Source organism: Lissotriton vulgaris, chromosome 9, assembly GCF_964263255.1.
Source record: "Lissotriton vulgaris chromosome 9, aLisVul1.2, whole genome shotgun sequence".
NCBI classification, from domain to species: Eukaryota; Metazoa; Chordata; class Amphibia; order Caudata; family Salamandridae; genus Lissotriton; species Lissotriton vulgaris.
The window spans coordinates 77,402,314-77,416,093 of NC_141697.1; the positions used below are offsets into that span (position 1 = coordinate 77,402,314).

Consider the following 13,780-nt stretch of genomic DNA (forward strand, 5'->3'; position numbering starts at 1 on the left):
TATGAATCACAAAGACGAGTGGCAACTTTTCTTTAAGTTCCGCCACTCGGACCCAGATCGTTTTATGTTTTATTGCGCTACCTTTGGAGTCACGAAAATCATTCTGAATCCAAAAGAACAAGTTTTCATTGTAAGACTGGACACAGTAGTAAGAGTCACTTACGATTAAAGTCGTCACACTAGGATCTGCGTACTCTAATGCAAGCATCAGCGCACGAAGCTCTGCTGATTGTGCGGTGCAGTCCCCAAGCGTCTGCGTGTGCACAACACTGGACTTGAACTCATCGTTCACCATGGCCCCGACCACAATGGCGCAAGCGGAAACGTAGGCATGTTTAGAGCCATGCGCAACCTGCGCCGAACCATCAGTGTAAATGATGCAATGGAAATCCTCCAACGGCCGCATTGCTAACGGAGCAGGATGAACAAATTCATACTGTAAATACTCCTGCGACCGTAACGTGGCGTCAAAAATAAACGTGACATCCTGGGACGTCAAGGATGCAGCCCATTGAATCCACCGAGGGTGCAAAGCTTTGGAATTAGGTACACTGGCTTTCGTAACCGCCTCTAAGGCAGGACACGGGGTAACAACCAACATGCGTTTTCCTTGTGACAGGGCACGTTCTTTTAGGATAGCCATCTGCACAGCCGTTAAAACTTTTTCTACAGTGGAAAATCGCAGTTCAGCCGAAGTGTACAAGTGTGACTTGTAAGCAATAGATACTGTATCTCCTTCATTAAAAGTCAGGTACGTGAAACCCACCGCCCCAGGGATAATTCTTATCACCAGGTTGGTTTGGTTATCACGAGCCTGTAAGTATTCAGAAGCGAGCAAATCAGCCTGCAAAGACTGCAGAATGGCCGAATGCTCAGGCAGCCAGCATGATTTGGAAAAAGATGGTTGTATCAAAGCATACAAAGGCTTGATACGCTGGGCATATTCCGGAATATATGTCCTTCCGAAATTCAAAAAGCCCAGTAGAGATTGTAATTTTTTCAGTGTTGTCGGAGAGCACAATTGTGCACATTTCTCCAGGAAATGGGGTGCTAAACCCTTCCCTTCGTTGTTAAGCTCGTAACCTAGAAACAACACTGTGTACTCTGCAATGTGCGACTTTGCAAAGTTAAATTTGTAACCCACGTCAGCAAAGTTACAAATTATGCTATTTACTCGACACAGATGCTCCCAAAGATCGTCGTCTGTGAGATAAATGTCATCCACATACGAACAAGCAACTGGGTCGAAGCTCTCCAGCAGAGAGACAATGCGTGCGGAAAACACTCCAGGACTATTCTTGTAGCCCATTGGGAGTCGTTTAAACTTTTTTTTGTACACCGCCGCATGTAAAACTGGTCCATTGGGAACTTAGACCATCTAATCTATGGGCATAAAAACCATTGGAAATGTCAAGCGTGGTCTTGAATCGTTTACGCTCAAGACTATTCACTAACGCAGAGCCATGCGTATTCTGTACGGCACAGTTACGGCAATGCGAGTTCAAATGCCTATAATCCAAAACCAAACGATATGAGCCGTCCGGCTTGTTCACAGTAAAAAGGGGGTTATTCATCGGTGACACACACGTTTCAATTACACCTTGATATTCCAATTGTTCAAGGATAGCTGCGACTGAAGCTTTCGCTTCACGCCGTATGGGATATTGAGGTTGAGGCTGTGGCTGTGACCGCAATGGAATCTCGTGGCATGGTGACAATTTATCCCAGCCACACTGATTGCGGTACACAGCCGGCGCAAGCGCCAGAGCCCACTCTTCTGCAAAATGCAGCGCCTCCACCCTCGGCACAGTGTGCGCGAAGCTGGGCAGGATTACCTCCTCCCCTCGCGGAGCTGCGAGAACAAAAGGTGGGGGCCAGTCAGCCTCCGAAAGTAAAATGTCATACGTAGACGAGAGATTTTCCCAAAATACCCCTTTTACAGTTCGCTGCATGTCACCTTCAATTAACAGGACAATTTCAAAAAAGTCTTTCAGGGGGAGCAACATGCGTATCAGCAGTTTCAATTACAACATAAGAATCAGTCGCTGTCACCTTCAACAGTGGACGGAGGGCCTCTCTCACTATGGTAATCTCGGCTGCGCTGTCCAGCAAGGTCAGAGCCCACGTCAGATTCCGAAGCCGCGTTCTCACTATCTGGGGCATAACGATGCGCGGTCAGGGCAGCGACTTTCTTCGTGGCAAACTGTGGTCTCTTGGGCGTAGAGCCCTCCTGCTGCTCTCCACCGTTTCGCGGGCGGGGCTGACCACGTCCTTGCTGGCCACCCCGGCCCCTGCCGCCCCCTCCACCACCGGTTGACGGAGCCGATGAGTCCTGAAAGGAACGAGGAGAGCGTTGGTCAGAAGCCTGAAACCTTTCAGGCGATTTAATCATCGCGCGGTCGCGCAAATCATAAACTCGATCCGACTGCGCAGGCAACGGAGACGCAGGAGCAGAAACCTGTGTTTGTTGTTGTTGTTGCTTACCTTGATTCTGTTTTGTAGGCCAATTTTGCTTTTTGGACTTTTGTTGACCACTAGTTTCCGATGTCTGACCCTGGGGCTGTTTCTTCTCCTTATCCGGAGAAACTTTAACCCCTTTCGCATTGCGGCCAACCATTTTGTAAGCAGTCACAATGATCTTTGCCAACTGTCGGGGTCGGTCGGCCTCTTGAACCAACGCCAACGCATTAGCCACCTGAAAGTTCACTGCATCTCCCTTGACATTCGCAAGGATTAGACCGCAAACTACTTCAAAGGAGCCACACAGGCGCATGCCCAATTCAACAGCCGCCTCTGGTCCGTGTTCGTCTTGAACACGTTTAAGGACCCCACCTAGATTGGTCACAGACGGGGAGCCATAGCACCTCGAATAGACCGCCGCAAAAGTTTTTCCCCAGGTCTCACAGTCAGCAAGGTCAGGAGCCAGATCTTTCGGCAAACTAAGTGTAAGAATCCGGTGTTTATCACCTGGACTCGTATTGGGAAACACAGCCTCCAGCTGGCCGAATTTCTCAGCAAGCCAGAATGGAAAATCATCCTTTTCTTGGGGCTTCTTACCCATCACGGAATTAACCATGACCGGATTGATTTTCAGACCAGCATGTTCTGCACGAAGCTGTGCGCCTCTAGGGGCCGCGTCCTGAACATTACGGCTAGTGTAATGAACAAGTGCTCTAATCACTTCCACAGCGACTTCATGAAGCCGCCGCAGATCAGCCACGTTACAAGTGGCACGTCGGGGATGAGGAGTAAACCCAGCCAAAGCGGGCCATGGAGTGCCCGGAATGGACAATGGACCTAACCTCGGAGCGGTTAAAACGTGCGGTAGGGCGCCACCAAACCAAACTCCATGCTGCCAAGCGTCTATAGGAACTTCCAGTGCTCTGTACGGAGCGTACGCAGCCGGTACATCTGAAGCAGTGTACGAATGGAACACTCCAGAATTAGCGTCCACCGCCGGAAATGTCACCCACGAATAAAACAGTTCGTACGGGTAAGCATGTTCCGCACTCACCACCAGAACCACAGCCAAGCCTTCAAGGGGAACATCATACATCCGCAAATGGTCACGCACCGCAATGCGACTATGCTGCGGGATGTCCACTGGTTGAGCCATGTCAGCACAGAAAAGAGAATATACAAATATTACTTCGTAGCACAACTGGGTAGTAATTCAAAGAAACCGTTTTAGATAGAATCAAGCTTGAAAAAGACCTATTTCAAAAATAGGTAGGTTTTTCCGACACTGCCGTTTTCCGGAAACGGGAATGTAGGCGTTAAGGTTTGAATGATATACTACTCGAGTGTCATGAAATAAGGCCAATCAACGTATGGGCGCCATGCCCCACGTTGGGCGCCATGTCGCAGGGTTTCCGTTCTCTCACAGAACTGTGCACAGAGACCTAGAACCTGGGTGAGTTAGGGTGACCCACAACTCACCTTTGTTTCAGAAATCCCCTTACCTAGCTAGCTACAGTGTCGCATTGGTAATAAATACTTCCCAATGACTTAGACAATCCAGAACATGAACTTAGAATACCTCAGGTATCGTGGAACACATGAACACTCTTTCGTTATATTATCATTCCAAACCGAAACTGGGAGGCAATGAAAACACGTGCAAGTTTGAAATGTTTATTTTTCAATGCAGCATTCTCAAACGCAGTATCTTGTATAATATCAACATACATATTATAAAAATCAGAGTCAGCAGCATAGTCACTAATCCATAGTAAGCAAAAGGTGATAACATGTTATCTATAGAATTCTGTATCACCTTTATTTCGCGCACCCTAATTAGCATATTATATTATATCTAAGAAGGTCTCGTCTGGGTTCTTAGCAGGGCGGACCCATACCTCTAATTCTCAGTAGTAGGAGATCACATCAACAGCTACCAGCTCTCAGCATGCTCAGCATCAAGTGTGTTGATTCATTCCCTGTAACTGTATCTTAAACCCACGTAGAGCCATAATTTGGCACAAACATTATTGGTGTTATGACTAACGTGGTGCGAGGATCAGGCCTACAGCAACCTTGTGTTAGGTTATTCTGAGAGTGTGCAGTTCTCAGTGTGCAGACAGTTGTACCAAGTGTACCAAGCACGACTGATATCAGTGCAATAACATATTATTCTCAAATAAACACATCTTTCGTCTAGGTTAAAAGCTGCAATAACAATTAGGTGTCGTGTGCAAAACCGAAGCAGAAAGAAAATATGGCGTTTAAACATTTAATAAGCACATGCTAACTTAACACAATATATAGAAACGTAGTAACCATATGACAATAAATGATAGAATGAGTGTGAATAAGTGGATGTGAGTGAGCATGTGTTGTTGTGCTTGCAGATCCGCTGTTGGACTTGGCATGCTTCTCAGCTTATAAAAGCACCCTTGACAAAATGTTGGCACTGGAATACTGGAGGCAATACTTGCATATGGGATACCCTCTGCAAAATGCTACTATTGGCACTCTGTAAGTAAATTTTGGCTTGGTGAACCCATAAACAAAAGCCACCTTTGGACAACTGGAGGAAATTCTTGGCATAGTTGGCACCTGTGGCAAATTGCTGGTGATGGCATACCTGAGGAAATTCTAGGCATATGGGAAGACAACTGTGGCAATGTAATGGGGCCATCCAAGACAAAATGAGGTCCTTGACATATAAGACATAACCTTTGACATGAGGCACATTCATAGTGCAAGAGAAGTAGCATTAGGAAACTTCTGGCACTGGCATATTGTATATAATGTTTGTGCAGAAAGGGCCACCATGGCAAAATGCTGGTACTAGCAGTAGATGTAATTTTTTTACATAAGTGACACCCATAGAACATTTCAAAAACATCATTGGGTGAACTCATGGGGGCTGTCAGATTTCAGTAGCTTGAAGAGGCGGCCCCTTCTTTAGGGTAGAGGTCACCTCCCCTGCTGCCTGCGCCACAAAGGGGGAAAAAAAATCCAATAAATTGAATTTATTAACATTTCATTTTCCCCTTTCCCCAGCCCGAGATGGTGTTTGAGGGTGGGGTTACTGCTGATGACTGGCAACAGGGGAGTGGGGCTCATTCCATCAGTTTACACTGAGCATGTCACTTTAGCCAGCTGTCCTGCGAGGCCAGTCTGACATGCACACTGTAAACCTCTCCACCCATCTATCTCAGACAGCTGTGTGGAGGGCAGGCACAGGCACACAGTGCCTGTAGGATCATTGCGGAAACCCACTCCAGCGAATTCTGGTGCTGCTTTCATGCCGCTGAACATTATCAGCAGCATGAGAGCAGCATCTGAATTGGTGCAGAGAATTCAACTGCTTCAAACTTCCAACGCCGAGGGACTGAAGCAGGGAACTGGAGGAGGCGAGCCAGCGGAGTGGGTAAGTTCTCTCTCTGCTTGTTATTTTGCCTCTTTCTGCTCGTTTAGGACCTTTATTTAGCCTCTTTCTGCTCTTCTCTGACCTTATGCTAGTTTCTGACCTTCATTTCTTTTCCTTTTCTGCTCGTTTCTGACCCTTAATTTTCACCTTTCTGTCCTGGCTCCTCAAATGAGACATTGCATCCACAGCCCCCAGACATTCATACTATACAAATGCTCATTGATAGATTGATAGCTCGTGATTGCAACCACCCATTTGCCTACCTCGCCACTCTCTGGAGTTGCCAGCCGCCACTGGTATCTTGGCACACCATGAAAGGATTTTAATATTTAGTGACTGTTTTTCAATAGCCTATGGCTTTTTGGCAAATTTATGTGAAAATTGTGCATTAAAATGCACTAGTATAGCCCATTTTTTTCAACATTTTCTCTGGGAAGAGAAACTTCCACCCTTTGCTCTACCCCAAAAGAATATATAATATGAACTATGCAATTATGTAACTACAGCAATGTTAATTATTGTGATGTCATCAGGATTACGGTTAAGTGACATCACTTCTTGGGATGATGCAGGGTCAAAGGTCATATGATGTCACTTCTGGTGACGTAATTAAGGTCAAAGGGTATATGATGTCATTTTCGCTAACCCTGGCATTTTGGTTAATCAACGCCCATTTGGGTTCATATTCGTTCTTTTTTAGTATTGCAGGCTGACCATATTTCCCTATGAAAGCAGGGTGAATACTTGCTCCATTCCTTACCTTAATCCAGCTGAATAGGTAATTCAGTTGGGGGGGTATGATCTGTGGATGAATACAAAAGTTGTCCCCATCACACACCCCCACTAAAAGCACCCCAAGCCAAAGGCTATGTGCTCATACTGCACTCACAGAGCCAGTGGAGGCCTCTTAGGACTATAGGCAAAGAGGCAATATGATTACAATGTGTGAAGTCTGATGCTACAGGTCTAAAAGGAGCAGTGCATGTTTAGATGTTTTTCACTTAGTCTGGTTTTTTGTATCCGTCACGATTCACAAAATAATATATTGCAAACTATTAAATATATATGAGGTCCTGATAAAAAAATAAAAAGGAAGAATTCCCGTTTGTTATCCTTCTCTTAAAAACATATACAGACAGGGGCAAATAAACCAAGACCAGTCACAGTTTTTTTTCTTTTATTGGCTAAAGCGGTGAAGAAAAGAAGTTGGAGCAGTTTGCAAATGATTTGAAACAAAACTCCCATCTTCATCGCATGCGTTCACAATTCCGTTTAGGTTTTGGGAAAGAAAGCCATCATAATGATTTGGGAAGGAAACGCATTTGTGTAGATGAGCGGCAGACTGCTCTCCTATGTGCTTATGTCATGTCAAAAGCTTTTGACACCACTGTGCTACTGAAGTAGTTGTCCACCAATTTCCATCACAATAAAATTAGCTGACCGCAATAAAATTTCTCATGCTATATATTAGTTCTGGGAAACTGGAGGATGCTATGTAAGCACAAAGCACCGAGCTACCGGGTAATAACTGTACTGCTTGTGTAATTAATCAACTCAGCAATGTAAAGCACAATCGGAGACCAGAGGGGAAGAATTATTGCTGCTTTTTCATTTGCTTACCATGGGGAGAGGCCAGGCTCAGCTCGAAGATCATAGTGAACCTAGAATAGAGACAGGCCTCTGGTTCGAGCCTTTTGGAACTCGCCCACCATTTCAGAGTAACAGGACGAGCGTTAGAGTATGTCAATGAGTTTCCTGAGGTGACGAGTGATGTGCGTCCGTCTGGAGAGGTCGAGGATGAGTCTGGCTGCTGTGTTCTGGATGATCTGGTGTTTGGTCATGAGTTGGGCAGTGATATCTATGTATTGGGAGTTGCCATTGTTTAATATGCTGGTGACGAGTACTTAGAGTTGGGTGCGAGCCATTAAAATACCTTCTTGAGCATTCGGACGGTGAAGAAGCAAGAGGAGATGACACTGACCTGCTTCTTCGTGGATAGCTGCCTGTTGAGGATGATGCCAAGGTTGCAGGCATGTTCAGTGGTTTTGGGGGTTGGGCCCAGCTCAGGAGGCTACCATTCACTGTTCCACAGGGAGTCCTTGCCATTCCCAAAGAGGAGTTCTTCTATCTTGTCTTTATTGAGCTTAAAGGCAGTTGTTGTTCATCCAGACGGCCATGCATCTTTGGAACTTGTTGTTGGGTCGTTGGTTAGGGAGAGGATGAGTTGGTGTCATCGGTGTAGGAGAAGATGTTAAGTCTGTGGCTCTTGACGATGTTGGCCAGGGGTGTCTTGTATATGTTGAAGAGGGTAGGGCTGAAGGATGAGACTTGAGGTACACCACAGCTGATGTTCTTGGGGGTGGCGAAGCATAGGGAAGAAGGATAACCACCTGCATTCTTCCTTTTAGGTAGAATACGATCCACTTGAGGTTGCTCCTTGTATTCTAAACTGGTGGAGTCTGTTGATCATTATGTGGTGGGATATGGTGTTGAAAGGTGCTGAGGTCGAGAAGGATGAGGGCTGCTGTTTCTTCATTGTCTAGCATCAATCTGATGTCGTCCGTGGCTACAACTAGGGCTGTCTCTGTGCTGTGTTAGGCTCTAAAAGTGTAAGTTGTGTGCATGGCCAGGGACTTATGGTTAACATTGCAAGATGTATACCCGAGACTCAAAGGCATGCTTAGTGACAGTGTTACACAACAACACAAGGAATTGTCAGACACTACTTATTGGTGGTTCAACATATATACAAGAGGTCCATAGGTTGCCCACTGTAAGGAGTATAGTGAAGACTTAAGCACTGGCCTTCCTATGGACAATTAAAGGTTATTTGGGAGTTCCAGCTACTGGTTACTAAGGAGGTCAGTCACAGTGTAAACGTGTACCATACAGGAGGCTGGTGGGTTTTCAAGCCATAGTGTAGAAAGGAGGCCCGAAGATTATCGATGGTTTGAGCTTCATATAGGACAGCAGTGTGCACAGAGAAGGAACGGAGGCTACACACTGACATTTAAAACGGTTATACAGAATTTAAAGACTACCTATTGAAGGTTAAGGTGTTTACATGGGGCTCGTGACCCTCCTGTGGGTTCTGTAGGAAGTATCTGGGAGGAATGGGACGACAGCTTGGTGTACGAGGGAGGTCTACGGACACCCACAGACAGGGCAAGTGCACACAGAATGGATAGGGGTTACGGAGTGATACTGTAAGGTGCGTACTGGAGGCCCAGGGGATGCCTATTGTTCACCCTCTGGACTGCCTTCTGCGATCTGGGCTTGCCTGCCTGCGCTCCTCTCCCTCCCAGGAATCCTCCTTACCAGCAGGGGCTAGGCTAGCTTGAAGCGCTGCTCCTCTGCGCCCATCCCCCGGCTCCTGCCGTCTTCCTTGGCTCCGCTCACTTAGGATCAGCTGATCGCACTGAACTTACTTCGAGGCTCTAATAGTGTATCCCCAGTACACAGGGAAATGTTATGCTTCCCAGGCGGGGCCTTTCTGGGGCTTGTAGTTCTTCTAGTTTTATTTTCATCCGGTCCTTCGTGCAAGCTAAACGGATCACTGGGAAAGCCTGGACTTAATGTCCCAGCATGCAACGAGGTAAACCCGGAAAAGGTGTACACCAAAACATGTAAATAAAAGGCAGGCACGAATGACAAGCGCATACAGTAACTTGAGGAGCTTTGCATATAATGTCCGCCATTTTAATTCTCCACCAACCTTTAAACAAATGCAGGGAAAGGTTAAAGTGCGCGCGATTTTCACATATTTTATTCTAAAATGTGAATAATCAAATCAGCAGAATTTAAGTGCATCCTTAAAAAATATGTTTGTAACAATAATGCCAGTATCAATCGTTTATATTTTTTATGTGTTAATGTAAATGTTCATTGCAATGTTAAATGAATGCTTTAATTTTTTATATTTTTTTAATATGTTGATTAATTTGCTACTTCGTTCTGTCTTCGAAGGTCTATCGAGTGAGGGTTGTTTTGATTCCAAGATGGGCGCCACGTTGCCGTAACTGAAGTTATACGAGGTATAAAAGGTTTCATTCATGGGAGACGGGGAGGAGGGCTAAACAAGGGATCAACTAGAATGAACATACTGAGGGTCTTGTCCTTAAGCCCTACCCGAAGGAGAGTCAACAATATGTAATGGGATGGGATGGTGTTGTTTTTGAGACCACATCAGAGGTTTTATTATTCTCCTTATTTATTATGGCTGTAACGGCTGGCACTACTTACACCAATCAGTTTCACTCCTGTGACTGATCTCATGAATGTGTCCTTGTGTAATGTAACTGGTGCTCATATAAAGCGCTCCAATACCTTCGGGTCGAGTTCGTGCTATATCAAGCTGCAAAAAAAAAAAATCTTTTAGAAGACACATAATAGTAGCGCTGATCTCATAGCTAGTTATAATTACTAAGCTCCTAAGCTTACTATGCTTTTATTTTTATTTTAAAAGTTTTATATAGCGCTAGCTTGACCGGTGGGTATCGGAGCGCAAAAAGGTTACATTACATAAAATGATCTAAGGAAGCAAAATGTATATAAGCAAAAGCATAATAATTAGGCAAAAACAGTGCGAGGTAAAGGTTGCATTATATAACATGAACTAAGGAAGCAAGAAAATATAACAAAAACATAATAATTAGGCAAACGGTGGGGGGGAGACAGAATAGAAACAAGAATCTAATCTCTATCCCCCTTATCAGTCCAGACACTCACATCACAAAAACAGTTGTGTCAGACCTACACTGTATGCTCCATAACTGCAGATCTGCAACCAAACACAAACTGGAAATCTCTGACACCATCACCCACTCAATCAATCAATCATTCAGGAGTTTGTTAAAGCGCAACTACTCACCCGTAAGGGTCTCAAGGCGCTAGGGGTGGGGGTGGGGGGGTGCAGGTTCCATTCGATCAAGTTTAAGTTCAAGTTCAAGTTTAACATTTGTATAGCGCACTACTCACCCAGAGGGTCTCAAGGCGCTTGAGGGAGGGGAGGTATATTACTTGTCGAATATCCAAGTTTTAAGTTGTTTTCTGAAGGAGAGGTGGTTCTGTGTGAGGCGGAGGTGGATGGGGAGAGAATTCCAGGTCTTGGCCGCTAAGTAGGAGAAGGATCTTCCCCCCATGGTGGATCTTTGGATGCGTGGAATTGCGGCGAGGGCTTAATTGGACGATCGTAGTTGGCGGGTGGGGGTGTAAAATGACAGGCGCGTGTTGAGGCATTCGGGTCCTAGGTCGTAGAGGGCTTTGTGTGCGTGGGTGAGGAGGCGGAACAGTATTCTCTGGTTGGCGGGGAGCCAGTGGAGGTCTTTCAGGTGACCGGAAATGTGAGCTTGGCGGGGGATGTCTAGGATGAGTCTGGCTGAGGCGTTTTGGATGCGTTGGAGTTTTTTCTGTAGTTTGGCTGTGGTTCCGGCGTAGAGTGTGTTTCCGTAGTCCAGTCGGCTTGTGACCAGTGCATGGGTGACCGTCTTTCTTGTTTCGGTGGGGATCCAACGGAAGATTCTTTTGAGCATACGTAGGATGTTGAAGCATGATGATGAGACGGCGTTGACTTGTCTGGTCATCGAGAGGGAGGAGTCCAGGATGAAGCCCAGGTTACGTGTGTGGTCCGTTTGTGTGGGTGCGATTCCCAGGGCCGGTGGCCACCATGAGTCATTCCAAGCGGAGGGGGGTGATCCTAAGTTGAGGACTTCCGTTTTGTCCGAGTTAAGTTTTAAACGGCTGTTCTTCATCCATTCGGCTACTTCTTTCATCCCTTCGTGTAGGTTGGTTTTGGCGGTGTTTGGGTCTTTGGTGAGGGAGAGGATCAGCTGGGTGTCGTCTGCGTAGGAGATGATGTTGAGGTTGTGTTGGCGCGCGATGGATGCGAGGGGACTCATGTAAACGTTGAAGAGGGTGGGGCTGAGTGATGATCCTTGTGGTACGCCGCAGATGACTTCGGTGGCCTCTGATCTGAAAGGGGGGAGGCGGACTCTCTGTGTTCTTCCGGAGAGGAACGAGATGATCCAGTCCAAAGCTTTTCCTTGTATTCCGACTTTGCTGAGGCGTTGTATAAGGGTGCTATGACAGACTGTATCGAAGGCTGCAGAGAGGTCAAGTAGGATGAGGGCAGCTGTTTCTCCATTGTCCAGTAGAGTTCGAATGTCGTCTGTTGCTGCGATGAGGGCGGTCTCGGTGCTGTGTTTGGCTCGGAAGCCGGATTTTGAAGGGTCGAGGGATTTGTTGGATTCGATTAAGGCGGCGAGTTGACTGTTGACGGCTTTCTCAATGACTTTGGCAGGGAATGGGAGGAGCGAAATGGGGCGGTAGTTCTTGAGTTCAGTGGGGTCTGCTGTGGGTTTCTTCAGGAGGGCGCTGAGTTCGGCATGTTTCCAGCTTTCCGGGAAGGTAGCGGAGTTGAGGGAGCAGTTGATTACATCTCGGAGACGGGGTGCGATAATGGAGTCTGCTTTGTTGAAAATGTGGTGAGGACATGGGTCAGTTGGCGATCCTGAGTGGATGGAGTTCATTAGGCGGATGGTGTCTTCAGTGGTGATTGGGTTCCAGTCGCAAAGGTTGTTGGAGGTGGGTTTAAGTTCAGAGGTGGGTGGGGTGGACTGGTCTCCGGGCTGGTCTCCAAAGCTGTTATGTATGTCAGCGATTTTGTTGTGGAAGAATGATGCTAAAGAGTTGCAGAGGTCTTGGGAGGGAGTGATGTCGTTGGTGCCGGCGGTGGGGTTGGTAAATTCTTTAACGATGTTGAATAGTTCCTTGCTGTTGTGGGCGTTGTTGTCGAGTCGATCCTTGAATGCTGATTTCTTGGTGGATCGGATCAGTTGGTGATGTTTGCGGGTGGCATTCTTGAAGGTAGCTAGGTTATCAGTGGTTGGGTATTTTCGCCAGACTTTCTCGAGGGTGCGACAGATCTTCTTGGATTTCTTAAGGTCGTCATTGAACCAGGGGGCTTTTTTGCTACCTTGCTTGATTTGATGGTTTTTCAAGGGTGCTAATTCGTCAGCGCTGTGGGTGATCCATTGTGTGAGGTTGGTGGCTGCTTGGTTTGGGTTCGATGATTTGGCAGGAGGGTTTTGGTGAAGCGATGTGAAGAGTTGGTCGGTGGTGATTTTGTTCCAGTTTCTGCGGGGAATTGGTTTAGGGTGGTTGTGAGTCGTAGTCTTTTTGTAGTTGAAGTGAACGCAGCTGTGGTCCGTCCAATGGAGAGTTGTGGTGTGGTTGAAGGAGATGTGCTTGCTGGAGGTGAAGATCGGGTCGAGCGTGTGTCCGGCATAGTGGGTGGGGGTGTCGACAAGTTGTTTGAGTCCGAGGTTTGCAAGGTTGTCCAGAAGGGAGGTGGTGTTGCTGTCGTTGTTCTTTTCCAGGTGGAAGTTGAGATCTCCCAATAGAATGTAGTCCTCGGAGGTGAGGGCGTGTGGGCTGATGAAGTCAGTGATGTCTTCTCTGAATTGGGTGCGGGGTCCTGGTGGCCTGTAGATGAGGGTGCCTCTGAGTGTGGTCTTGGGGTCGGTGTGGATCTGGAAGTGAAGGTGTTCGGCGGCTGCGAGGTTATCGTCGGAACTGGTTGTGATGCGGATGGTGTTCTTATGGATGATGGCAATGCCTCCTCCTGTTTGGTTGACGCGGTCCTTTCGGATGATCTTGTAGCCGTCAGGGATGGCTATGGCAATGTCGGGCATTGATGAGGCGTTCATCCAGGTTTCTGTAAGAAAGGCGACGTCCGGTGATATGGTGTCGAGTAGGTTCCAGAGTTCAATGGCGTGACTGTGGACAGAGCGGGTGTTGAGCAGGATGCACTTCAGATGGTTGGTGTCGGAGCTCTGTTTGGAGTTAGTGGATTTGGTGAGCGTCCTGATGCAGTCTAACTTGCAGGAGTGGCAGGTGAAGGGT

The 13,780-nt window shown here is 46.8% G+C and overlaps 1 protein-coding gene across 1 annotated transcript in view; it reads right to left on the reverse strand.

Moving 5' to 3' along the window:
• ZFYVE1 (zinc finger FYVE-type containing 1) overlaps positions 1-9,351 on the reverse strand; it is a 210,771-nt gene extending 201,420 nt beyond the window's left edge. The window contains exon 1 of the mRNA XM_086937085.1: positions 9,197-9,351. The gene's annotated coding sequence lies outside the window, so the exon portion shown is untranslated. The remainder of the gene's footprint in view (positions 1-9,196) is intronic.
• Between the last annotated feature and the right edge of the window lie 4,429 nt (positions 9,352-13,780).